The sequence below is a fragment of the Eubalaena glacialis genome, chromosome 18 (genome assembly GCF_028564815.1).
Source record: "Eubalaena glacialis isolate mEubGla1 chromosome 18, mEubGla1.1.hap2.+ XY, whole genome shotgun sequence".
Classification (NCBI taxonomy): Eukaryota; Metazoa; Chordata; class Mammalia; order Artiodactyla; family Balaenidae; genus Eubalaena; species Eubalaena glacialis.
The window spans coordinates 51,881,944-51,906,680 of record NC_083733.1 but is presented as its reverse complement, the minus strand read 5'-3'; the positions used below and the strand labels follow the sequence as shown (position 1 = coordinate 51,906,680).

At 37.3% G+C, this 24,737-nt stretch overlaps 1 long non-coding RNA gene across 1 annotated transcript in view; it reads left to right on the top strand.

Annotated features, from left to right (window-relative positions):
- LOC133078815 (uncharacterized) overlaps positions 1 to 24,737 on the top strand; it is a 211,905-nt gene that overhangs the window by 108,791 nt on the left and 78,377 nt on the right. The window contains exon 2 of the long non-coding RNA XR_009697946.1: positions 19,876 to 19,932. This is a non-coding gene — a long non-coding RNA (uncharacterized LOC133078815). The remainder of the gene's footprint in view (positions 1 to 19,875; positions 19,933 to 24,737) is intronic.

Genomic DNA, 24,737 nt, shown 5'->3' with positions numbered 1-24,737 from the left:
ATTTTAGAGCTAGATAAAATAGAAATTCTCCTCTTAAGAAATTTATACCCAAATTGGGAAAATAATACCGAACAATAAGAAACAATTTGAGAACCACCAAATGCCAAAGGCTATTCATTCATTATACTAGGGTACTTGGTAAATGCTCTGTAGCTTAATTATTATTATTGTTTATTTTTATTATCATTAGGAGCACAGAGGTCGGATTTTAGAGTGAATGGAGGATGGGCTGGAGTATTGAATGTCCAAAAGGAGAAGGCCTTTGGAGAATGGGTGGGATTTATACAGATAGAAGGTTTTTGAAGGCAGCATAGTGTGAATTAGGTCAGTTCTCAGTTTAGGATTTGACATTCTTGTGTCTGTTAGGTCACTCTGCCACCTCCTTTCCACCTCCCAAAAGTTTATTGTTTGTTCTATTATTATTTCTCTTCTTGTGGGTTTATGTCTCTTTTTTTTGAGAAAATAACTTTACTGTAATTTTAGTGAGGTTTTCAGAGTAAAAGTAGATGCATATGTTCAAATTATCATTTTAACAGACTTTTTAAAGAGAATTAACTTCATTTATTTTTAACAAAGATACATACTCATTATTTTAACAAGTCAAGCAATATGGAAAAGTACAAAGAAATAAGTAAAAGTCAATTAATACTCTTCCATCCAGAAATTATTTTAAATAATATTCATTAAAGATCATTCCATTTCACACTGTATGCATATGTACAAACACAAGAGTAGAAGGGTCATTTGTTTGTTGATGTTGTTGAGTTATCAAAGTGCTTTATAAATTCCAGATATGAGTGCCTTATCAGATATATGATTTGCAAATATTTGTTCCCATTCTTGGGTTATCTTTTTACTTTCCTAATGGTGTCATTTGTAGATATGTTATTAATTTTGATGAAGGCCAGTTTATTTTTTCATTTGTTGTTTGTGCTCATATCCAAGAAACTGTTACCTAAGGTCATGAAAATTTACACCTATGTTTTATTCTGAGAGTTTTATAGTTTTAGCTCTTAAAGGTAGGTCTTTGACCTATTTTGAGTCAATTATTTTGGTATGATGTGAGGTAGGGGTCTAACTTCATTCTTTTGAATGTGGCTATTCAGTTGTCCCCAGAACAATTTGTTGAAAAGTCTATTCTTTCCCTAGTGGACTGTCTTGGCACCCTTGTTGAAAATAAGTTGAGTTTAAATGTGAGGGTTTACTTCTGGACTCTCAATTAATTCTATTGATCTGTATGTTTATTCTTATGCCAATAATGCATTGTCTTGTTTACCATTCCTTTGTCATTAAGTTTTGAGTTCAGAGAGTGTAAATCCTCCAACTTTGTTTCTCTTTTCCAAGTTTGTTTTGGCTATTATGGGTCCCTTGCATTTCTGTATGAATTTTAGGATTAGCTTATCAATTTCTGCAAAGAATCCAGCAGAAATTTTGATGAGGAGAGCACTGAATCTGTAGACCAATTTGGGAAATGTTGCCATCTTAACCATAGTATATATTAAACCTATTAACATTAATATATAAAACTTAAATATTAAGTCTTCCAATCCAAGAACATGAGATGGCTTTCCATTTATTTAGGTCTTTTTGTACGTCTTTGTAGTTAATGATTTGTAGTTTTCAGAGTATAGTTTTGCACTTTTTTGGTTAAATTTCTTCTTAAATATTTTCTTCTTTTTTGATGGTTTTGTGTATAGAATTTTTTTAAAAATTTCATTTTCAGATTGTTTATTGCTAGAGTATAAAAGTACAATTGAATTTGTATATTGATATTGTATCTTATTACCTTGCTGAACTCATTTATTAGTTCTAATAGTTTTCTGGTAGATGACTTGGGATTTTCTATATATAAAATCATGTCATCTACAAATAGAGATAGTTTTATTTCTTCCTTTCCAATCTGAATGCCTTTTATTTCATTTTTTTGTTTAATGTCCCTCACTAGAACCTCCTGTATAATGTTGAATAGAAGTGGTGAGAGTGGACATCCTTGCCTTCTTTCCAGTGTTAGGGGGAAGTCTTTCACAATTAAGCGTGATGGTTGCTTAAAAAAGTTTTTTTTGGTAATGACTTTTATCAAGCATAGGAAGTTCCCTTATGGAGAGATTTTTCTTTTTCTTCCTCTTCTTTTTTTTTGTTAATTAACTTGGAAGTTTATTTTTTTAATTTTTAATTTATTTATTTTTATTATTATTTTTTGAATTTTATTTATTTATTTATACAGCAGGTTCTTATTAGTTATCTATTTTATACATATTATGTATAAATGTCAATCCCAATCTCCCAATTCATCCCACCACCACCCACACCCCCCGCTTTCGCCCCTTGGTGTCCATATGTTTGTTCTCTACATCTGTGTCTCTATTTCTGCCTTGCAAACCGGTTCATCTGTACCATTTTTCTAGGTTCCACATATATGCGTTAATATACGATATTTGTTTTTCTCTTTCTGACTTACTTCACTCTGTATGACAGTCTCTAGGTCCATCCACGTCTCTACAAGTGACCCAACTTCGTTCCTTCTTATGGCTGAGTAATATTCCATTGTATATATGTACCACATCTCATTTGGATAAATAAGATTTAAATTCGTCTGTCATTGGGCATTTAGGTTGCTTCCATGACCTGGCTATTGTAAATAGTGCTGCCACGAACATTGGGGTGCATGTGTCTTTTTGAATTATGGTTTTCTCTGGGTGTATGCCCAGTAGTGGGATTGCTGGGTCATATGGTAATTCTATATTTAGTCTTTTAAGGAACCTCCATACTGTTCTCCATAGTGGCTGTATCAATTTACATTCCCACCAACAGTGCAAGAGGGTTCCCTGTTCTCCACACCCTCTCCAGCATTTGTTGTTTGTAGATTTTCTGATGATGCCCATTCTAACTGGTGTGAGGTGATACCTCATTGTAGTTTTGGTTTGCATTTCTCTAATGATTAGTGATGTTGACCAGCTTTTCATGTGCCTCTTGGCCATCTGTATGTCTTCTTTGGAGAAATGTCTCTGTAGGTCTTCTGCCCATTTTTTGATTGGGTTGTTTGCTTTTTTTAATACTGAGCTGTATGAGCTGTTTAAATATTTTGGAGATTAATTCTTTGTCTATTGATTCATTTGCAAATATTTTCTCCCATTCTGAGGGTTGTCTTTTCATCTTGTTTATAGTTTCCTTTGCTGTGCAAAAGCTTTTAAGTTTCATTAGGTCCCATTTGTTTATTTTTGTTTTTATTTCCATTACTCTAGGAGGTGGATCAAAAAAGATCTTGCTGTGATTTATGTCAAAGAGTGTTCTTCCTATGTTTTCCTCTAAGAGTTTTATAGTGTCTGGTCTTACATTGAGGTCTTTAATCCATTTTGAGTTTATTTTTGTGTATGGTGTTAGGGAGTTTTGTAATTTCATTCTTTCACATGTAGCTGTCCAGTTTTCGCAGCACTGCATATTGAAGAGACTGTCTTTTCTCCATTGTATATCCTTGCCTCCTTTGTCATAAATTAGATGACGATATGTGTGTGGGTTTATCTCTGGGCTTTCTATCCTGTATCATTGATCTATATTTCTGTTTTTGTGCCAGTACCATACTGTCTTGATTACTGTAGCTTTGTAATATAGTCTGAAGTCAGGGAGTCTGATTCCTCCAGCTCCATTTTTTCCCCTCAAGATTGCTTTGGCTATTCGGGGTCTTTTGTGTCTCCATACAAATTTTAAGATTTTTTGTTCTAGTTCTGTAAAAATGCCATTGGTAATTTGATAGGGATTGCATTGAATCTGTAGATTGTTTGGGGTAGTATAGTCATTTTCACAATATTGATTCTTCCAATCCAAGAACAAGGTATATCTCTCCATCTGTTTGTGTCATCTTTGATTTCTTTCATCAGTGTCTTATAGTTTTCTGAGTACAGGTCTTTTGTCTCCTTAGGTAGGTTTATTCCCAGGTATTTTATTCTTTTTGTTGCAGTGGTGAATGGGAGTGTTTCCTTAATTCCTCTTTCAGATTTTTCATCGTTAGTGTATAGGAATGCAAGAGATTTCTGTGCATTAATTTTGTATCCTGCTACTTTACCAATTTCATTGATTAGCTCTAGTAGTTTTCTGGTAGCATCTTTAGGATTCTCTATGTATAGTATCATGTCGTCTGCAAACAGTGACAGCTTTACTTCTTCTTTTCCAATTTGTATTCCTTTTATTTCTTTTTCTTCTCTGATTGCCATGGCTAGGACTTCCAGAACTATGTTGAATAATAGTGGCGAGAGTGGACGTCCTTGTCTTGTTCTTGATGTTAGAGGAAATGGTTTCAGTATTTCACCATTGAGAATGATGTTGGCTGTGGGTTTGTCATATATGGCTTTTATTATGTTGAGGTAGGTTCCCTCTATGCCCACTTTCTGGAGAGTTTTTATCATAAATGGGTGTTGAATTTTGTCAAAAACTTTTTCTGCATCTATTGAGATGACCATATGGTTTTTATTCTTCAATTTGTTAATATGGTGTATCACATTGATTGATTTGCATATATTGAAGAATCCTTGCATTCCTGGGATAAACCCCACTTGATCATGGCGTATGATTCTTTTAATGTGCTGTTGGATTCTGTTTGCTAGTATTTTTTTGAGGATTTTTGCATCTATATTCATCTGTGATATTGGTTTGTAATTTTCTTTTTTTGCAACATCTTTGTCTGGTTTTGGTATCAGGGTGATGGTGGCCTTGTAGAATGAATTTGGGAGTGTTCCTTCCTCTGCAATTTTTTGGAAGAGTTTGAGAAGGATGAGTGTTAGCTCTTCTCTAAATGTTTGTTAGAATTCACCTGTGAAGCCATCTGGTCCTGGGCTTTTGTTTGTTGGAAGATTTTTAATCACAGTTTCAATTTCATTCCTTGTGATTGGTCTGTTCATATTTTCTGTTTCTTCCTGGTTCAGTCCTGGAAAGTTATACCTTTCTAAGAATTTGTCCATTTCTTCCAGGTTGTCCATTTTATTGGCAAAGAGTTGCTTGTAGTAGTCTCTTATGATGCTTTGTATTTCTGCGGTGTCTGTTGTAATTTCTCCTTTTTCATTCCTAATTTTATTGATTTGAGTCCTCTCCCTCTTTTTCTTGATGAGTCTGGCTAAAGGTTTATCAATTTCGTTTATCTTCTCAAAGAACCACCTTTTAGTTTTATTGATCTTTGCTATTGTTTTCTTTGTTTCTATTTCATTTATTTCTGCTCTGATCTTTATGATTTCTTTCCTTCTGCTGACTTTGGGTTTTGTTTGTTCTTCTTTCTCTAGTTCTTTACGTGTAAGGTTAGATTGTTTATTTGAGATTTTTCTTGTTTCTTGAGGTAGGATTGTATAGCTATAAACTTCCCTCTTAGAACTGCTTTTTGCTGCATCCCATAGGTTTTGGATCATTGTGTTTTCATTGTCATTTGTCTCTAGGTATTTTTTGATTTCCTCTTTGATTTCTTCAGTGATCTCTTGGTTATTTAGTACCATATTGTTTAGCCTCCATGTGTTTGTGTTTTTTACGTTTTTTTCCCTGTAATTGATTTCTAATCTCATAGCATTATGGTCAGAAAAGATGCTTGGTATGATTTCAGTTTTCTTAAATTTGCCAAGGCTTGCTTTGTGACCCAAGATGTGATCTATCGTGGAGAATATTCCCTGTGCACTTGAGAAGAAAGTGTAATCTGCTGCTTTCTGATGGAATGTCCTATAAATATCAATTAAATCTATCTGGTCTATTGTGTTTAAAGCTTGTGTTTCCTTATTAATTTTCTGTCTGGATGATCTGTCCATTGGTGTAAGTGAGGTGTTAAAGTCACCCACTATTATTGTGTTACTGTCGATTTCCTCTCTATAGTTGTTACCATTTGCCTTATGTATTGAGGTGCTCCTATGTTGGGTGCATATATATTTATAATTGTTATATCTTCTTCTTGGATTGTCCCTTGATCATTATGTAGTGTCCTTCCTTGTCTCTTGTAACATTCTTTATTTTAAAGTCTATTTTACCTGATACGAGTATTGATACTCCAGCTTTCTTTTGATTTCCATTTGCATGGAATATCTTTTTCCATCCCCTCACTTTCAGTCTGTATGTGTCCCTAGGTCTGAAGTGGGTCTACTGTAGACAGCATATATATGGGTATTGTTTCTGTATCCATTCAGCGAGCTTGTGTCCTTTGGTTGGAACATTTAATCCATTCACATTTAAGGTAATTATCGATATGTATATTACTATTACCATTTTCTTAATTGTTTTGGGTTTGTTTTTGTAGGTCCTTTTCTTCTCTTGTGTTTCCCACTTAGAGAAGTTCCTTTAGCATTTGTTGTAGAGCTGGTTTGGTGGTGCTGAATTCTCTTAGCTTTTGCTTGTCTGTAGTGCTTTTGATTTCTCCATTGAATCTGAATGAGATCCTTGCTGGGTAGAGTAATCTTGGTTTTAGGTGCTTCCCTTTCGTATCACTTTAAACATATTGTGCCATTCCCTTCTGGCTTGTGGAGTTTCTGCTGAGAAATCAGCTGTTAACCTTATGGGAGTTCCCTTGTATGTTATTTGTCATTTTTCCCTTGCTGCTTTTAATAATTTTTCTTTGTCTTTAATTTTTGTCAATTTGATTACTATGTGTCTCAGTGTGTTTCTCCTTGGGTTTATTCTGCCTGGGACTCTCTGCGCATCCTGGACTTGGGTGGCTATTTCCTTTCCTTTCCCATTAGGGAAGTTTTCGACTATAATCTCTTCAAATATTTTCTTGGGTCCTTTCTCTCTCTCTTCTCCTTCTGGGACCCCTATAATGTGAATGTTGGTGCGTTTAATGTTGTCCCAGAGGTCTCTTAGGCTGTCTTCATTTCTTTTCATTCTTTTTTCTTTATTCTGTTCTGCAGCAGTGAATTCCACCATTCTGTCTTCCAGGTCACTTATCCGTTCTTCTGCCTCAGTTATGCTGCTATTGATTCCTTCTAGTGTAGTTTTCATTTCAGTTATTTTACTGTTCCTCTCTGTTTGTTTGTTCTTTAATTCTTCTAGGTCTTTGTTAAACATTTCTTGCATCTTCTTAATCTTTGCCTCCATTCTTTTTCCGAGGTCCTGGATCATCTTCACTATCATTATTCTGAATTCTTTTTCTGGAAGGTTGCCTATCTCCATTTCATTTAGTTGTTTTTCTGGGGTTTTATCTTGTTCCTTCATCTGGTACATAGTCCTCTGCCTTTTCATTTTGTCTGTCTTTCTGTGAATGTGGTTTTTGTTCCACAGGCTGCAGGATTGTAGTTCTTCTTGCTTCTGCTGTCTGCCCTCTCTGGAGTGATTTTTCAATAAATAGATGTTTAATTTTTTCAAATGCTTTTTTATATCAGTTATATAGTGATTATGTGGTTTTTCTTTTCTAGGTGGTTAAAATGGTGGATTACATTGATTGATTTTTAAATATTGAGCCAGACTTGCATGCCCAGTATAAACCCAGTTGATAGTGGTGTTATTATTCTTTTAATATATTTTATACATTTATACATCATATAATGTATTTTGTTTGCTAATATTTTATTAAATATTATTTACTAATAAATAATATTTATTATTTTGTGTCTGTATCTATCAAACATATTGGCCTGTAACTTTCTTTTCTTATATTGTCTTTGTTAGATTTTAGTATTAGTGTAATGCTGGTTCTCATGAGTTGAAAAATATTTCTTCTTCTACTATGTTCTGGAAAAGATTGTGTAGAATTAGTATCATTTCTTCTTTAACTTTTTGGTAAAATTCACCAGTGAAACCATCTAACCATCTGAAATTTCTTTCCCTGGAAAAAAATTTAAATTAGGCATTCAATTTCTTTACTAGTTATAAGACTATTCAGAATTTCTGTTTCATCTTGAGTCAGTTTTGATAATTTGTGGTTTTCAAAAATTGGCCCATTTTATCTAACTTACTGAATTTCTGCATGTAGAGCTGTTCATAGTATTCCCATGTTATCATTTTAATGTCTGTAGGGTCTGTAGTGTTATCCCCTGTTTCATTCCTGGTATTGATAATTTATATCTTTTCTCTTATTTCTTGGTATATCTTGCTAGAGGTTTATCAGTTTTATTGATTGTTTCAAAGAACAGCTTTGATTCCATTGATTTTCTCTACTCTTCTTCTCTTTACAATTTCATTGATTTCTGCTCTAATTTTATTATTTCCTTTTAGCTGTTTGATTTGCATTTATTTTGCTCTTCTTTTTCTAATTTCTTGAAGATAAGATTAGATTACTGATTTAAGAGCTTCTTTTCTAATATAAGCATTTAACGCTATAAATTTTCCTCTAAGCACTGCTTTAGCCGCACTCCACAAATTTTGAAATGTTTATTTTCATTTCTTCCAGTTCAAACTATTTTCTAATTTCCCTCGTGATTTTGATAATCCCTTTGATTCATGGATTTTCTAGAAGCATACTGTTTAATTTCTAAGGTTTGAGGAGGAGATTTTCCTGTTAATTTTTTTCATTACTGATTTCTAGTTTAATTCAGTTATAGTCAGAGAATTTGGTTTGTATAATTTTAGTCTTTTAAATTTGTTAAGATACATTTTATTACCCAGGAGATGGCCTAACTTGGTGAATGTTCCCTGTACACTTGAAAAGAATGTGTATTCTGCTGCCCTTAGATGAAGCATTCTATAAATGTATATTTAGATCCAATCAGTTGATGGTGTTGATTAGTTCTCCTATAACCTTGCTAAATTTCTGTTTGCAAGTTCTATCAGTTACTGAGAGAGAAGTGTTGACATCTCCAATGATAATTGTAGATTTGCCTATTTTTCCTTTCAGTTTTCTCATGTTTGCTTCATGTATTTAGAGGTTGTTTAGTGCATACACATTTGGGATTATTGTGCTTTCTTGGTAAATTGGTCCTTTAAGCAGTATGCAATGTCTCTTTTTATCTCAGTTAATTTTTTGGTCTAAAATATACTTTGTCTAATATTAATATAGCCGTTTCAGCTTTCATTTGACTATTGTTATTATGTTGTATCTTTTTCCATTCTTATACTTCTAACCTACCAATATTATTATATTTGAAGTGAGTTTCTTGTAAATAGCATTTAGTTTGATCATTTTTATCCATTCTAAATGTTTATCTTTTAATTGGTGTGTTTAGACTGTTTGCATTTAATGTAGTTATTGATATATTTTGATAGGCCTATCATTTTGTTGTGTTCTATTTGTTCTTTCTCTTTTTATTTCCTGTTTACCATTTCTTGCCTTCTTTTGGGTTATTTAAACATTAAAAATTTTTTAAATTGACAGTTGTAAGAAATAATAGCGATCCCTTGTACAGTTTGCTCAGTTTCCTCTAATTTTTTTTAAATTAATTAATTAATTTATTTATTATTTTTGGCTGTGTTGGGTCTTCGTTTCTGTGCGAGGGCTTTCTCTAGTTGCGGCGAGCGGGGGCCACTCTTCATCGCGGTGCGCGGGCCTCTCACTGTCGCGGCCTCTCTTGTTGAGGAGCACAAGCTCCAGACGTGCAGGCTCAGTAGTTGTGGCTCACAGGCTTAGTTGCTCCGCGGCATGTGGGATCTTCCCAGACCAGGGCTCGAACCCGTGTCCCCTGCATTGGCAGGCAGATTCTCAACCACTGTGCCACCAGGGAAGCCCAGTTTCCTCTAATTTTAATGCTTTGCAAAACTACAGTATAATATTGAATCAGGATATTGACATTAATACAGTCCACTAATCTTATTCAGATTTCCTCAGTTTTACTTGTATCCATTTGTGTGTATGTATGTGTGTATTAAGTTCTGTTGATATATAATTTAATCACCTATGTATGTTTTTGTATCCACCACCGTAGTCAAGACCCAGTCAAGGGTCCCTTGTGTTTCTCTTGTGTTGTAACCATATTCACCTTCCTTCAGCTCCCCCTGCCCTAACCCTTGGCAACCACTAATGTTTCCTCTCTTTCTAAAATTTTTTTATTTCAAAAATGTTATTTAAATGGAATCATATAGTATATAACCTTTGGGATTGGCTTTTTTCACTCAGCATAATTTTCTGGAGATTCATCCAAGTTGTTGCATGGTTAATAATTTGTTCCTTGTCATTGCTGAGTAATAATTCATGGTATATCAGTAACACAGTTTGTTTAGCAATTCACCTGTTGAAGAACATTCTAGGCCAATCCCAGTTTTTGACTATTACAAATAAAGTTGCTATGAATACTTATGTAATGTTTAAATATTTTTCAATATTCCATTTTAGTTTATCTTTTTTGCATAATATCTCTTAGTATGGTTTCATTGCTCTGGGGACTACAAAAAACATAGTTAACTTTTCATTCTACTTAGAATCAGTATTTTACTGCTTCAGGTAGAATGTAGAAACCTACCATCATGTAAGGCCTATTACCCTTCTCTCCTTTATGTTACAGTTGTCTTATTAATTATTTAGTACAGCTTATTAGTTATTTAATACAACTTATTATAGTTGTATTAAATGTTTATCTACCCAGCTGGATTCAGGCTACAAGTTCCAACTAGATCTATGGGTTATGGTTCCATGTCAAATTTATTTGCATAGCCTTTGCAGTGCTATTGGATCTGTCCCAGGTATGCACCACCAACAGTCAGTCTGGGACGTGAGCTGTGGCTTATCCTGTTCCCTTCACAAAGTCTACGGTAGGCAGTTTAGGAATAGGTCCATATACACACAGGCTGGGGATCTATCCATGAGTTCATAAATGACTTTATGGGGTCACTTTTCCCAGCTTCTGCCTCTTCACACTCCCTCAGATACTTTCATGTTCCCTGGGTGTCCTCTTTTCACTCCTCCTGGCCAGAAAGCTGAGGCTTTATTTATCCTGCTCTGTCACACACTGGGCTGTGGTGTGAGGAAATGGAGAATGAAATGGGGGGCACTATTTCTCCCACTTACTCTGAGCATTAGCAGACCCCTTTCCTGCTCCTCAAACCAGAACAAGGGAGTGTGTTCTATAGCTCTCTTTGTCTGCACCAGTGCCCATTCCAGGTTTCAGCTGTGTTGCATCCAGGCTGGGGCTACTGGAGGGGAAAAATGGGATTTGATGATACTTTGAATTATGTCCCTCCCCCAATCTATCATTTTACTTTCAGAGTCCTCAAATAGCTGATGTATGCATCCTGTCTACAGTTTATAGCTGCATTCAGTGGGAGAGACAGAGTGGAGTGTATTTTTTCCATCTTACTTCATCCATTTTGTCTTTTAAACATTTGTTGACACTTGACACATCCATCTACAGGTGTTTCTTTTTAGTTCTCTTTGTCTTCAAGAACTTGTTCTTTTGTTTAAAGTTCTTTCTAATTTTGGTAAAGGTCTTAAATTAAGAAAAAGAGGAGATGGTCAATCTTCTGTCTTTGTTTCATGGATTCTAATAAAATTGTGTTCTATGCAAACTTTGACTATTTTTTCTTGCTTTTCTCAGCATGATTGTTGCTTTTTTAGTTCCATTTCAAGTTCTCAGGGTTTTTTTGTTGTTGTTGTTGTTGTTTGTTTGTTTTGTTTTCTTTTATAACAGGTAACAGGGGCATCTATTAGAAAATTGGAAGAATTAATTGGAAGTCTGCTGTTTTGTTTTTTCCAGAAGGCTAGAATAGAGCTTTTCTCCAATTTAAGAATACAAATATATACATATATGATAAAGAAGACATTTTCCCTCTCTTTATGTTAACCAAATAAAAATATATTAATTTGTTCATACTATGATAATAAAAATCCTTTACATTTGTATATTGCTCTCAGAGAATCTTAACATTAGTTCTTTAGTTAGATTTGATAATTACAGGTTTCCTTCTTATGCATCAACATCTACCATGTTTTTTGAGAAGGATTATTTTTATTTAACTCTCTTTGGGATTTTTGCTGCCTATCTTTACTAATTAAGTACCAAAGTGTCCTCAGAATTGTGAAACCTTTGCTGAGTAGTAATATCTATTCTAGTTTAGTTGGTTTTTGAATATTTTCAACCTTCCTTGTTCCTTTTATTTTAAGATTGTCATAAGCATAGACCTTTAACTTAATGCCTTCATGTGATAAAGGAGAAACTGGGGTTTGGAACTAGATTTTATCCACAGGTACACTGCTTTTAACTTTCACTTTTTATTAACGAAGCTAATGTGAAAGCAAAGTGTTTTCTGTTGCCAATATAACTTCTTTAATTAAAAATGAAAGTTATAAGGTAATAGTGCCATGGGTGAAGTTCTAATGTCATCAGAATGGGGAAAATGGGTTTAAAATTGAAATGGTTGGCATGATGGTGACTATAGTACAGCATCAGGAGTTTTGACACTTTATTTAATGGAAAATGGATACCAATGCCTTAAACTCTTCGAGTATTAACTTTAAAAAAATTATAAAACTATAAGAGGCATGACTATGAGAAAAGCACTGATGAAAGCCGAGGATGCCCTGGGAAGGTGGGAGTTTGAAAGATTAAAGCATGAATACTCGAGGTTTCAAACTCTGAAAGAATGTGTATCCTGAACTTAAATTAGGTCAGGCAAAGCAGAATTCTCCTTCACTTTTACCAGCCTCATAAAGTTGGCAAGTATGTGAAACAATCATTCTGGAATGTGCTGAACCTGATTATAACAAAATCCCAGTGAGAAACCCTGGTCTACAGTCTTTGTGCCAGTGGGAGTGGCATTAGGAGTTCATTTTCTTTTTTTAAAATTAATTAATTAATTAATTTTAAAATTTTTGGCTGTGTTGGGTCTTCGTTTCTGTGCGAGGGCTTTCTCTAGTTGTGGCGAGCAGGGGCCACTCTTCATCGCGGTGCACGGGCCTCTCACTGTCGCGGCCTCTCTTGTTGCGGAGCACAGGCTCCAGACGCGCAGGCTCAGTAGTTGTGGCTCACGGGCCCAGTTGCTCCGCGGCATGTGGGATCTTCCCAGACCAGGGCTCGAACCCGTGTCCCCTGCACTGGCAGGCAGATTCTCAACCACTGCGCCACCAGGGAAGCCCCAGGAGTTCATTTTCTTGACTAAAAAGTAAAGTACTCAGACAAGTGTTTTTTAATGGAGAGTCTTAAGATCCCTCTCTCTAATTTCCATTTATATCAGAGAGTATCTTTTCAAACAATAGTTTCCCATTCATGAAGACCTCAACCTATTGATATCAGTGTATCTGTCATGCCTGTGCAGTCTACTCAGTAGAATTTCTAATACTTTGTAGAATTATGTTCTTTTCCCCCCAGAAAAAGCCAAATGTTATACCAATCATGTCGTTTTACAAAATATTAATAGATTTTCCCAATATCAGTATTATACACAGAGATATTCCAGGCATACAGCATGTTACATCTACAAAGACTTTAACATAAAAATGTCCTTGGCTTGGGACTCACAGTAAAAGTGTAATAGTAAAACTAAATTAATTTCACGGTAGTTTATCATCCTTAAAATTTAAAGTGGGAGAAGGCAAAGGGTCTTTCAGTCAAGTACCTTCCCCGTGTCTTCCAACAAGAACTGAAAGCTGAGATTTAGTGAAAACAAACTAAAGGGTAGTATATCTGGGTAAATGTAACAGGAATTTTTTTCCCCTAAGTTCGCATACTTGACCAAGTCAATAGACATTGAGTCCCAACAACACTGACGCCTTTAAAATATTCAGTTTTTACATGAAGCAACTGTGGCCGACAGAGAGGACTTTATGAGAGCACCAGGCACCAGTTGGAATGGCTGTCCAGGGCAAGCAGGACTCCCACACCCCACTTGCCTTCAGGGCCTAGAAAGCTGGGGGTACCCCCATCCCCTCCCACATCAGACCTCTGTGCCCAGTCTGCCATGTGATCAGGAAGAGACCATGGGGCCCCACTGTCCTAGCCTTCATAGAACAGAGGGGACCACACGTAAGAGGAGACAGACAGCAGCCATTGCATGGGTTTCTGAATAAGCATAACCAGCCTTCCCAAAGCTTCCTTCATCTTCTGCTATATTATTTCATAGGTTGATCTGGGAGGGAATTCTTCCTCTTTACAGCACCTTCTAGGGATGGCCAACCATTATCTCCAACCATTTCACCTGGAAATCTCCAAAGAGCGTTACCGAAAGCGGGGTCCAGCCGCTCACTGCTCAGAAGCCAATGCAGAGGCAAGGTTGGTGGAAAGGAAAGTTTGCTTTATTTTGCCGGCAACTGGTGGGGAGTGGGGGTGGCAGACCCCTGTCCAAAGGCTGACTTCACCCCCTGACAATCAGGGGGCAAGAGCTTTTATAGATGGAGGGAGGGGGCTACATGTAGAACAAAGCTCTGACAGTCATCTTTTTTTTTTTTTTTTAATTTATTTTTTGGCTGCGTTGGGTCTTCGTTGCTGCGTGCGGGCTTTCTCTAGTTGCTGCGAGTGGGGACTACTCTTCGTTGCGGTGCGCGGGCTTCTCATTGCAGTGGCTTCTCTTGTTGCAGAGCACGGGCTCTAGAGTGCATGGGCTTCAGTGGTTGAGGCACATGGTCCCAGTAGTTGTGGCTCGCGGGCTCTACAGCGCAGGCTCGGTAGTTGTGGCGCACGGGCTTAGATGCTCCGGGGCATGTGGGATCTTCCTGGACCAGGGCTCGAACCCGTGTCTCCTGCATTGGCGGGCGGATTCCTAACCACGTGCCACCAGGGAAGTCCTCTGACAGTCATCTTGAAATTAGTCATGCAGTGGTCTGATGAGCGTTATCTTGATTGTTTTAAATATGGTTCGTCTTTAGTTCCAGGGTTGGTTTGCTCCCATTTCTTTGAGGCCAGTTCTTGGAATTGTGGCAGCTTATGTCATGGCTACAGTTTGGTCATCACGTAGTTAACTTCTTCCACCTCGTGGGGGTTTCAGTATCTATAAGACAGCTCAAAGGATATGGCTCAGGGGGACTTCCCTGATGGTCCAGTGGTTGAGACCCCACGCTGCCAGTGCAGGGGGCATGGGTTTGATCCCTGGTAGGGGAACTAGGATCCCATGCGTGCTGCGCAAAAAAAAAAAGAAAATGATATGGCTCAGAATATTATCTATAGCCCTTGAAGAGGAGTTAAAGGTCCTTGACTTTGCTTAATGACTAAACTATTATTATTTGGTCTCCTTTGACTGTTTTCCTTTGTTTCTGCATTTTCTCACTTCTCTGATTAAACTTACTCTTTGGCTAAAGTTTTTCTACAGACAAAAGGCAGGCTGAGGACATGGGGGGCAAGGACCATAGGGTCCTGCTCCGTTTCAAAAGGACATGCAGGTCCTGTTGACATCCCGTTGTGTTTTCAGGAGCTTTGCAGATTTGTCTTTGGTGTGTTTTCCAGTCCTGTGCTTTTCTTCATTCTCCCCAAGTGATTCATTAGTATTTTTCCTGTTGTAAAGAGTTATCATTAATATCCAAATTAATAGTCAAGGAAGCATCCAGATTTAGGGCAGTGATTTTTCTAAAGGAAATTGGGCTAGTTGCTTTCTTTCCTAACAAAAACCTCATTTGCTGGATTTTTAATTTTTAAATTTATTCTTGAAATAGCTTTATTGTTTTTATGTGTTTATAAAATGAAATACATACTCTTTGAAAATCTAAGGAAAATCCCTAAAAATACAAAGAGGTTAGCAAAGACTACCCATAATTCCACTTCTTGGAGACGGTCTCTCTTTCCACTTGATTTAAATCCTTCTGGTCCTTTTTAGGGAACTGGAAATACAGCTGTCTATATGTGCGCGGTGCATAACTACACTCTCTCTTTAGAACACTCCCAACTCCCTTGTCTCCCCTCTTTGCCCAGTAGCTCCCAAACTTGGTCCTACTTTAATTTTATGACTATGAACCTCAACGGGGCCCTTAGCACAGCTCAGCAATATGAAACCATTTCCCCAGTCAATTCACTCTGCCACTCTCTAAGACCACTGTTTCATGCTGCTTTTCTCTCCCCCAATCCTTAACACCCTTTCCCTTCCTCACATTCATATGATGACCTTGTTTCTTATTTCACTGAGAAAATAGAAGCAATAAAATGAAAGTTGTCTCATGGCCCAGCCATCAGATCAAACCCACCAGCCTCCCTGGCCCCTGCTCCCACTGTGGCTCTCCTCCTGCTGCGAGCAACCCCCATGCATGCAGTGCATCCCATCCCTTCTCCTAGTCAGTGGTTTTGCTTCTGACAAGGCTTGACCATCCCTTCGTTCTTCCACTCATCAGTGTTTCTCTCAACTCCTTCACTCCCAGTAGCATAGAAGCACGCTGTGCTCTCAACCATCTTAAAAACACTTCTTGTCCTCATGTCTGCCCCACCCATGAAGACATTTCTCTTCTCCCCTTTATAGCACAATTTCTCAAGAGTTGGTAGACTCACCATTTTCACTTTATATTGACTGTATTTTCTTATTTTCTGTATTCCTGATTCTTCGGCATTTCGGGCCTTTTTCCTGGGGAGACTGCTCCACTCAGGGCTAGCTAATTCCTGGAGTTAGCAAAGGACTCCTCTGCAGGCACCTATGATATACAAACCAATCAATTCAGAGCCCACACCCCAACCATCTCCTTAATCAAACTCTCACTCACCAAACCAGTATTCCCCCTGCCCTAAGTCACTCCAAGGCCCAAGGTACTGGGCAACTAGTGACCATTCCTATAGCCCAGAGCCAGCTGAAATTATCCAAACAATCCAATTCTAAGCTTAACTTACCTGCCCTGCCTCACCCATTCCTTCCTTTGAAAACCCCAGAAAAGGTTCTGCTCTGGGCGATTCTCTCCTCTCCCCTTCTGCCTCCTGACTGACCTTGGTGCTTCCCTGTGTGGCCCTGCAGGGTATGCCATGCCTCCTCTTTCTAGGGATCTGTGAGTATAAACTTCTTCCTTCATGATGATCATTTCTGTGTTTGTGTACCTTACCAGATCTGATTAAAACAAATCCTGGGTACACATTTTAGAATACACATCCTGCCTGGTTTTTCTCTTTTTATGACTGTAATCAGATGTTTGTCCCCAACATTCCTCTGAAACAGATCTTAGAAGAACACCGGCTTCTTGCCAAATTCAGTGGTTAATTCTTGATCCGCCTGTTACTTGAGCTCCCCTCAAACTTGATAGATTCTCATCATTTTCTTTTAAAAATTTCTTCACTTGAGCTCTGGGACTCTACACTCTCCAGGAGCTTCTCTTTCTTTACTGGCTGCTCCTTCTCAGCTTCCTTTGCCCATCTTTCTCCTTTTCTTTTCTTTTTTAAAAATTTTTATTGGAGTATAGTTGATGTACAATGCTGTGTTAGTTTCAGGTGTACAGCAAAGTGAATCAGTTATATATATATATATATATATATACACACACACATATATCCACTCTTTTTTAGACTCTTTTCCCATATAGGCCATTACAGAGTATTGAGTAGAGTTCCCTGTTGCTATACAGTAGGTCCTTATTAGTTATCTATTTTATATATAGTTGTTTGTATATGTCAATCCCAGTCTCCCAATTTATCCCTCTTCCCTCTCCCCCCGGTAATCATAAGTTTGTTTTCTACATCTGTGACTCTATTTCTGTTTTGTAAATAAGTTCATTGGTACCGCTTTTTTAGATTCCATATATATAAGTGATATATGATATCGATATTTGTCTGACTTACTTCACTCAGTACGACAGTCTCTAGGTCCATCCATGTTGCTGCAAATGGCATTATTTCATTCTTTTTTATGGCCGTCTTTCTCCTTTTCTTGATGTCCACATGTTCCAGTACCCACAGGGCTCCATCCTCAGGCAGCTTCTCACCTCTGTCTACTCTCAGGCTGTAGGTGATTGCATTCAGCCCCATGACTTTATTTTTTAAAAATTTATTTAATTAATTTATTTATTTTTGGCTGCATTGGGTTTTCGTTGCTGCACGTGGGCCTCCTCTAGTTGCAGCGAGGGGGGGGCCACTCTTCGCTGCAGTGCGCAGGCCTCTCATTGCGGTGGCTTCTCCCGTTGTGGAGCACGGGCTCTGGGCACACAGGCTTCAGTAGTTGTGGCACGCGGGCTCCAGAGCACAGGCTCAGTAGTTGTGGCGCACGGGCTTAGTTGCTCCGCGGCATGTGGGATCTTCCCGGACCCAGGCTCGAACCCATGTCCCCTGCATTGGCAGGCGGACTCCCAACCACTGAACCACCAGGGAAGCCCCCCGTGACTTTAAATACCATCTATGGACTGATGCTTCAGATGTTTTTATTTATTTTTTTATTGAGGTAAAATTTATATAACATCAAATTAACCATTAATCGTTTCAAAGTGTACAATTCTATGGCATTTAGTATATTCACAGTGTTGTGCAACCATCTCTTCTACCTAGTTCCCAAACATTTTCATCACCCCAAGCGGAAGCCCCATACCCATTAGGCATCATTACCTCTTCCCTCCTTCCCAAAGGCCCTAGCAACCACTAGTCTGCTTTCTTTCTCTATGGATTTACCTATTCTGGAAGTTTCATATAAATGATGATTCCCAGTTGTCTTATCTCTAGCCAGTAGCTCTCCCCTGCATTCCTGACACCTATATACAACTGCCTACTTGACACCTTCCCTGGCTCTCTAATTGATATAGCAAATTTTGTGTGTCCCGAAACATACCCTTGAGTTACTCCTTATCCTCCCCTGACTTTCCCCATCTCAGGATATAGCACCACCATTCACTTAGTTCCTCACTCCAAAAAACTAGGAAGTACGCGATTCTTGTTTTCTGCCTTCATTTGTTTCTCCTCCTTACTCCTCTCTTTTTCTGATTCCTCTTCCCACCAGTTTTGTACAGCAAAGCAAGGAGGCTTTGGTGATGGCAAGAAGGAGGGAGCGATGAGACAAGCCCCTGATCTTGTTTGGCAGATCTTGTTGTATCTGGGAGAATCTGGTGCAGATTATCTAAAGAAGGAAAAGCAGGCAGTTTCTACATCAGAAGCTGCATGGGATAGCTGTGTGCTTGAAGGGGAGAGTCCGGCCACTGCAGTCAGGACTGGGGACAGGCAGTGGTAGCAGTCATGGGGCAGCTCAGGGCTCCTCTCTGGGGAGGGGGTGGGGAGTCCCCGTTAGTCCAGCCTCAGGAGGCTCTTTCTGCAAACCGTAAAGCTGTCTCTCCCCTCCCATCACTCCTCAGTGGTGTCAGTGTCCAAATTCAGGTTCCTCTGATGGTCTCTGCCACTGTTCTCTGTTTAAGTGGGTATATTTTGGCTTTAGCATGTCATTCTTCATTCTGTCTGTTTCAAATGTGTTACCAGTAAATATAGATTAGGACCAGGCAAATTTTCTTTCTTTTGGAATTTCAAATCAAATATTTAAAATTGTTGTTTCTTCTTCACTTTAAGCCCCAAGTATGTCAGCACATGCTAACCAGCATGGAAGGAGGGAATCTTGCCTTATGTTACTGGCTTTTTTCTGTGATAGATGTGCAAAGATCTGTTAGCAATTAAGGATTGATTTCATTGTCCAAGAGATTTGGGGACGGAAAGTTTGGCACCACAGGATATTTTGGGATCCAGGAAGTGGGACATGTGCATTATGCACATTTCTTTCTCTGCTGTGTAGTAGCTGCTTCTCTATGAGATGAGTTGGGCTTCCTGGAAAGAAAAGATTTGGGGGCATAGAATTGTATAGAGGGCCTAATGAGTGTAGAAGGACTTCGTGTACAGCATTTTAAATACTTAAAAAAGAATAGAAACTTATTTTGAAACTTAATAGTTAGCAATATTATAAGTAAAGTGGGTTGATTTTTTTAAACCTAGAGTAGATTTTATTTAAAACTGAATATTTAACAGCTAATTGGGTAAGCCTAAAGGCTTGAACTTACACGTCTATGAATTTAGGCCTTGCGTTTTTGACACCTTGGATCCTATTCTCCTTCCTTTGGTATTTTTTAACTTACTGCAACAGATGAGGGGCTCTTAAACCATCTGTTACCCTTTCTTTCTTCTTTTTTTAACCATATAGAGTCGCTCAAGGCAAGAAGACCCAGAGCCAGCAAGACTGAAACAAAAAGCAAAGGAGGTAAGCATGGCTTGAGATCATTGGGTTTGACATTTCAAGGCTTGTGCCTATTAATTTTTTATGCCCTGCTACTTGTATATCGTTAATAAAAATCTGACGAAAAACTTTTTAGGATGTATTTGTTGCTTTGGCTTTGATCTTAATGTTTGCAAACTAATACATTAATACATGTGAAGCCTTAAGGAGTTTTTCTAAGAGAATATTTCCATACATTATATTTTCATTTCCATTTTAGGTAGCTGAGCCTCTGTGGGGTTGTTGATGGCGGTGGCATTCGATTTTGGTTGGGAAATGTATCTCTTTGCCTGCTGTTAAATGTCACTTCCTAAGCATGTGAAACCTTGTCATCAATATTTTACCTAAATTCACTTCTGTAAGATCCGCACTTCTAAGAGGTGTTGCCATTTCAAATTCTTCATTTTGGAAAGATATATGAAACTCCATTCAGTTATTTGTAATAGTAAAACTCATCCCAAATCATCTAATCACAGGGCTTGCAGTCTAGTTATCAAAATTTCGCTGAGGTTAGGCTAGAGATCAGCTCAGTTGAATGTCATTATCTTTGCTCCCTTTAAGATGCCTGTTCCCTAGTAGTGGCAGCTGTGACTGACTAATAGAGTTGCAGTAAACTCGGTTGTCTAGAAACATAAGTCACGCCAGCTAAAACATATCATTTTGTGACTTATATGTTATGTGTATGTCCCCAAATGCAAAATGTAGTCATGGCATGACAAAATGTTCACCAAAAACTTCTAAAAAATATTTGAGATTTGAGAGTCTAATGAATAATTAGATCACATTTGAAATTTTACTTTGTAAAAGTAAGTAGGTATGAAACTTGAGTGATTACTCATTAAAAAAACGATTGCTCACCCGATTTTGAATACTTTGCTGTGACACATGGGTGAATAGGCTGTTGAAATGGCTCTTTCAGTTGTGTTTTACTCAAAAGTGACTGTGAAATTCTTTGAATATTTATGATTTATGCTGAGTGTCATACAACCTTCAATAGTTTTCAGATTTTTATCCTTGTAAGTAATGTTTGAAATGTCTATCATATTCTGATTTCTGTGTGGTTAATTATTCAGGTAGATGTTAAGTACCTTTTTCCTAGAGGAGAGGGAATGGAAAAAAGCACACTGTACAGGAAAGCAAAATTAATTCACTGTGGTGATCATTAAAATAACCACCAATCAGAGTGATCATTACAGAAATTTCTTTTACTATTGTTCCAAAAAAGATGAAATCGTTACGACTATGATTATTTTTTAGATCCACTAGAGGGAGTAGTGCTGTACAGATATGTACTTTTAAATGAAAAAGATTTGTTTGTCATTGAGTTAGTAAATAAATTTGTGGTAATAGTATTACCTAAATTCAACAGCCGTGGTATTTTAAATCTTTCTTTTTATTTGAGAATGTTGCTGGGTGGTTGATTTAAACTTTAAACCAGCTTTTCGGTGACAGAGGGGAGTGCTCTATACTTTCACACATTTGTCCTACTTCTTTCTCTCCCTTCTAATGTAATTCCTTAATTTTCTAATTCTGCTTACCGTCCTGAGGCACTTTTGATAAGCAAATAAGCTTTAGCATTAAAAAAAAAAGGAAGCTTTTGAAATTCTGACTTTCATTTTTTGAGAGATTGTGTGTTTGGTGTGGTAGCCCCACAATAGGGAATAAATGATTGCAATTTCATTTCTACTGCAGCTTTCAAGAACGTGTCTCTGTTCTTGGACCTCCTGGTGGTCTCCCTGGCCAGTGCTTTGGCTTGGCGGGTAAATGACACCCTCCCAAACAGGAGATTTCATCTCATCTTCTGTCTTCCATGGAGTGACGATAATAAGAAGCTTCAAATTTAATGTGTTTCATTTTTCAAAACTTAAAGAATTTAAAGTAATTCATACACAGTGTTTTACAAATGTTAAGAAGTACTGAAGGGCTTGCAATGAAAAGCACAGCATTGGGCTCATCTTCCCTTCTGCTCATGTCACTCCTCAGAGCTATCACTTTATAAAATAAAATTTTTATTGAGGTAAAATTTACATACAGTGAAACGCATAGTTGAAAGTCTTCAAATAAATTGGTTTTGATTAATTGGTACAGTTGTGTGACTACCACCACACTCAAGATACAGGTCATTTCTGTCACTCCAGAAAATGCCCTCATGCCCCTTCTTGTCAAAATTAATTCACCATAGTGACTGTTAAAATGACTACTGATTAGAGTGATTCCTATAGAAATTTCTTTTTCTACTGTTTCCAAAAAGGTGAAATAGTTATAAATATGGTTATATTTTAAATCCACTAGAGGGAGTAATGAAGTCCAATTTATCAGTTTTTAATAATTTTTCTCTCTTATGCTTTTAATATCATTTCTAAGAAATCATTGCCTAACCAAGGTCACTAATATTTACTCCTCTGCTTTTTTCTAAGAGTTTTATAGTTTCAATTTTTACATTTAGGTCTTGATGTATTCTGAGTTACATTTTGTGTATTGTGTGAGGTAAGTGTCCAAATACATCCTTTTGTGTGTGGCTATCCAGTTGTCCCAGTACCATTTGTTGAAAAGACTGTTCTTTCCCCCATTGAATTGTCTTGGTACCCTTGACGAAAATCAGTTGACTGTGAATGTAAAGGCTTATTTCTGGAGTCTTGATTCTCTTCCATTGATCTAAATGTCCATCCTTATGCCAGTACTGCACTGTCTTGATTTATGGTAGCTTTGTAGTAAGTTTTGAAATTGGGATGTATAAGTTCTCCAACTTTCTTTTTCCAGATTATTTTAGCTATTTTGTGTCATTTTCATTTCCATATGAATTTTAGATCAGCTTGTCAACTTCTGCCAAAAAAAAAAAAAAAAAAGGCCCGCTGGGATTCTGATAGGGATTATATTGAGACAGATCAGTTGGCAGAAAATTGCCATGTTAACAATACTGAGTCTCCCAATCCATGAAGATGTAATGTCTCTCCATTTGTTTAGATCGTCTTCTTTAATTTCTTTCAATAATGTTTTATAGTTTCAGAGTATAAGTTTTACACTTCTTCTGTTAAATTTATTTCTAAATATTTTTCTTTTTGATACTATTATGAATGGAACTGCTGTCTTAATTTCATTTCAGATGTTCATTGCTAGCACATAGAAGTAAAATTGATTTTTGTTTGTTGATCATTTTTATTTTTTGTATGTTGATCTTCTATCCTGCAAACTTGCTATACTCACTTATTAGTTGTAGTCCTCTTTTTTTTTTTTTAAAGTGGATTTCATAGGGTTTTCTATATACAAGATTATGTTGCCTGAGAATAAAGATAGTTTACTTCTGCCTTTTCAGTCTGGATGCCTTTTATTTCATTTTCTTGCCTTATTTCCGTGTCCAGAACCTCCGGTACAATGTTAAGAGTAGACATCCTTGTCTTGTTCTCAATCTTAGGAGGAGAGCATTCAGTCTTTTGGTAGAAAAAGTTTTAATTTTGATGAAGTGCATGTTATCAATTTTTTTCTTTTATAGTTAGTGCTTTTTGTGTTCTTAGAAATCTTTGCCTATATTTGTCCTGCACCCCAATTCCAGTGTTGTTTGGGAGTGTTTCCCACACCAAAAAGCAATGCTCCTACACCCACTGGTGTCCTACAATCAACTCAATTCTGACACTATCTACCTGGAGATAGGGTCAGAGTGCATAGGTAAAGAACTCAGTCCCACAAGACCACCCTCCACTTGCAAGCCCACAACCAATTGCAAGCCCAGGTTGTTAACCTGTGCTTCTGACTGACCAAACTGCTACAGATTGGAGGTTCCCACAACCCTCTCCTTGGGTGTGATTAATTTGTTACAGTGGCTCACAGAACTCAGGAAACCCGTTTATTCACTAGACTGCTGGTTTGTTACAAAGGATATTAAAGGATGTGAATCAACAGCCAGCTGAAGAGATACACAGGGCAAGGTATTGAACAAAGGAGCTTTATCCTCCTGGAGTTGGGCCTGCCAAGGTGGCGGGTGGAAGTGTTCTGGTTCCCCAGCTTGGCAGCTCTCCAAACCCCATCCTTTCAGGTTTTAACAGAAGCTGCATTACATAGGCATGATTGATTAAATCCTTGGCCATTGGCGATTGATTCAACCTCCAGCCCCTCTCACTTCCCCAGAGGTTAGGGGGATGGGACTGAAAGTTCCACCCCTCTAATCACATGGTTGGTTCTCCTGGCCACCAGCCTCCATCCTTAGGTGCTTTCCAAAAGCACCTTAATAACAAAGAGACACCTTTACCTCTCACTACAGGATATTCCAAGGGTTTTAGGAGCTCTGTGTCAGAAATGGGGTGAAGACCAAATATATATTTTTTATTATAAATCAATATCACAGTCTACTTAAGGTTATGAAGATTTTCTCCAATGTTCTCTATAGAAGTTTTGTGGTTTATCTTATAAGTTTATGTCTATGATCCATTTCAAATTAATTTTTGTGTAGTTGTTGATTTCTCCCTTTATTTTTGTCATTTTTGCTTCATGTATTTTGAAGCTCTGTTATTAGGTACATACACATTTAGGATAATTATAGCTTCCTGATGAATTGCTCCTCTATAATTATGAAATATTCCATTTTATCTTTAGTAATACTCTTTGTCTTGAAGTCTGCTTTTCTGACATTAAAAGTACTTCATTTACATTTAATGCAATTATTGGTGTGGTTTGAGTTTAAGTCTACTGTCTCGTGATTTGTTGTTTTCTTCTTTTGGCCTTCATTCCTGTGATCCTTTTATCCTGCCTTCTTTTGGATTAATTGAATGTTTTCAGATTTTATTTTATTTCTACTA